Source organism: Saccopteryx bilineata, chromosome 10 (genome assembly GCF_036850765.1).
Source record: "Saccopteryx bilineata isolate mSacBil1 chromosome 10, mSacBil1_pri_phased_curated, whole genome shotgun sequence".
Lineage (NCBI taxonomy): Eukaryota > Metazoa > Chordata > Mammalia > Chiroptera > Emballonuridae > Saccopteryx > Saccopteryx bilineata.
This window is the reverse complement of record NC_089499.1, coordinates 71,846,974-71,850,417: the sequence shown is the minus strand read 5'-3', so window position 1 is coordinate 71,850,417 and position 3,444 is coordinate 71,846,974.

The following is a 3,444-nucleotide window of genomic DNA, read 5'->3' as shown; positions in this document are numbered from 1 at the left end:
TACTAGCAACCTGCTTGTGATGGGAAGGAGTGTGGGCTTCACACAGCGATGTGGAGCTCAGGGGAGAATTCAGCTGTAGCAGCAACCTAAGATCACAAAGACCTGACGACAGCAGCCAGTTTCTAAAGATATCTATGTCCCTGCTTGTAAAAGAATAAGTCTTGGTCCATTCCACACAGAACAACAGTTATTTGGGCACACCGTGTCCTCATTTTTCTCCACTGCCATTTTCACAATTTTGAATAGTTACTTATTCCTTGAAGAGTCATCCAAAAACTTAAAGTTTTCCAATGTGTCTTAATCTACCAGAGACCAAACTTCAAGGCCAGCATGAAATCAAATCCCTGATAGAATGACTGCATGTCTCTCTTAAATACAGAAGCCCTAGCAGTTAATCACCTTAAACCCAACGCGAGAGAAGAACCCAACATCTAAATAGTTTCAAATCACCAAGCACGGAAAGAAGCAAATGACAAAATAACAAGAAAGGTTGATCACAGGGATTTTTTTTCCTTTTTTTTTTTTTTTTTTTTTTTTTATTTTTCCAAAGCTGGAAATGAGGAGGCAGTCAGACAAGACTCCCGCATGAGCCCAACCGGGATCTACCCGGCATGCCCACCAGGGGGCGATGCTCTGCCAGTCTGGGACATCGCTCTGCTGCAACCAGAGCCATTCTAGAGCCTGAGGCAGAGGCCATGGAGCCATCCTCAGCGCCTGGGCCAACTTTGCTCCAAAGGAGCCTTGGCTGCAGGAGGGGAAGAGAGAGACAGAGAGGAAGGAGAGGGGGAGGAGTGGAGAAGGAGATGGGCGCTTCTCCTGTGTGCCCTGGCAGGGAATCGAACCCATGACTCCTGCACGCCAGGCCAACGCTCTTCACAGGGATTTTTTAAACACAAATTCCAGAGGATTGAATTGTGGCAGTCTGTTACACTTATAGTGGTGATAACTGACAGTTTCACAGAATGCTGGGATTTAGAGGTGCTTTTTGCCTGGTAGAGATTTTATATTATATTCAATTTATTAGAGGAATGCCAGGGCAGTATAGAGAAGACTTGTATTCTAACCAGGTCTTATTATTACCCACAAAGCCATTGCCCTCTCATTTCCTTTCTTGAAGCCTCAGTTTTCTCAAATGGAAACAAGGATAATGGTACTTCTGATTAGAGTGTTAAGACAGTGAAGGAAGAATCCATTGTGATGTATAATGCAAGGAGCTTTATAAAACTGTTCAGGGCTACACACATCTAAGGCTTATTTTAAGGTGTTAATGAATTTGAACTCTGAAAAACTGAGAGTCTATATATATACTATAGATGCTTGGTGCTTTCAGCATAGAGAGTTTTTCTCCAGGAATGCCACAAAGAGTTAATAATTCTCTATAAACCCTCTGGAGACTTGCAGGGTGATGGCAGCCCTATTTTGAGCCTGTTGTGTATCTCTTCCTGAGAAAACAAAGCCATGTGCTCATTAACTCCTCCTGTTCATAACCTTGTCAAAGAGAGGGATTGGTGGAGAAGGTAAGGGGGAAGCTAATGAGTCCAGGGATGGAATATGAGAGATCATTTTGAGACTTCTCTATTCCCATGATACCAAGACTTTTCTTTGGTGGAGGTGGGAAGAGCTGGGTTTGGTTGTCAGTCTCTGGCTATTGGAATTCTGGCGAATGCCCAGCAGTGCCAAGCGTAGTTGCAGCATTTCTGCAGCAAGACTGGCTCAGCTGCCACCCTGCATGTGTCCCTGCCCTCTTCCTCAGAGCACACCAACCAGGTACCAAACCCATCAGAGTCCACCCTCTAACACACCTGGGACTCACACCCTTGTCCTTGCCTTGTGAATTTGCATTTTTAACTGGTTCATTGAAAGGATAAAGAAAAGAATTTTGAACATTTCAAATTTTTAAGGTTCTGGCGTGATAGTCTACATAAGAGGCAGCCTCTCAGCTCCAGTGATGGGAAGAAGGCCTAATTATGTCATCACTCGAGATTGCACCTCTCACCCCCAAGCTGCTGCCTTTGCAGTTGCTACTTGGAGCAGCACATTGGGGGGAGGGGGGGAGGAGGTGGAGCAAAGTTTACGCCTTACTGCCAGCAACTGAGAACCAACACTTCGATGTATATAAGGAACAGCACGTTTATCATAACTTATAATAATAATTTTCATGAAGTCTTATACTTTATATTTTTTCAAAGCAATGTCATATCACAATAACAGCTATCATTTACTAGGCACTTATTATGTTATCTGTCACTTGGTTGAGTGCTTTATATACTTTTTTTTCATTGAGGTAGACATTGAAAAAAATGCTCAAGACCACACAAGCTAGTTAATATGGCAAGGCCAAGATTCTCAGCTCTGTGGACACCAGAAATCCATTATGGCATTTGAGCCTCATAAACTTTGAATATGACAATTGTTGTTATTCCCACTTTATAGATGACAAAGCTGAGGTTAAATGATTGTGTCAAGGTCACACAGGGTCAAGAATAAACAGAACCTTAAATCAAAGTTCCATCTCAACCATTGTCACATACACTTATGTTCAATATATGTCTTATGAGGGGTTTCATATGCTGTTTTTCAAGGATAATGTGAGAACTGACAAAATTTCTTTCCTTTTCCATACTTGCTAATAGTGTTCCGGAATTTCCTCTATTATTAAAACACTAAATAGTTTAAGATAAAAAAAAAAATATTAGCCTTCAGTGGTAGAGCGTCGGCCTGGCATGCAGGAGTCCCGGATTCGATTCCTGGCCAGGGCCCACAGGAGAAGTGCCCATCTACTTCTCTACCCCTCCCCCTCTCCTTCCTCTCTGTCTCTCTCTTCCCCTCCCACAGCCAAGGCTCCATTGGAACAAAGTTGGCCCCGGATGCTGAGGATGGCTCTATGGCAGGGGTCCCCAAACTTTTTACACAGGGGGCCAGTTCACTGTCCCTCAGACCGTTGGAGGGACGGACTATAAAAAAACTATGAACAAATCCCTATGCACACTGCACATATCTTATTTTAAAGTAAGAAAACAAAACGGGAACAAATACAATATTTAAAATAAAGAACAAGTAAATTTAAATCAACAAACTGACCAGTATTTCAATGGGAACTATGCTCCTCTCACTGACCACCAATGAAAGAGGTGCCCCTTCCAGAAGTGCGGAGGGGCTGGATAAATGGCCTTAGGGGGCCGCAGTTTGGGGAACCCTGCTCTATGGCCTCTGCCTCAGGCGCTAGAATGACTCTGGTTGCAACAGAGCAATGCCCCAGATGGGCAGAGCATCACCCCTTGGTGGGCATGCTGGGTGGATCCCGGTCGGGCACATGTGGGAGTCTGTCTGACTGCCTCCCGTTTCCAACTTCAGAAAAATACAAAAAAATAAAAAAATAAAATAAAATAAAAAAAAAAATATATATATATATATATATATATATTAGCCTTTCCCCCCACCATG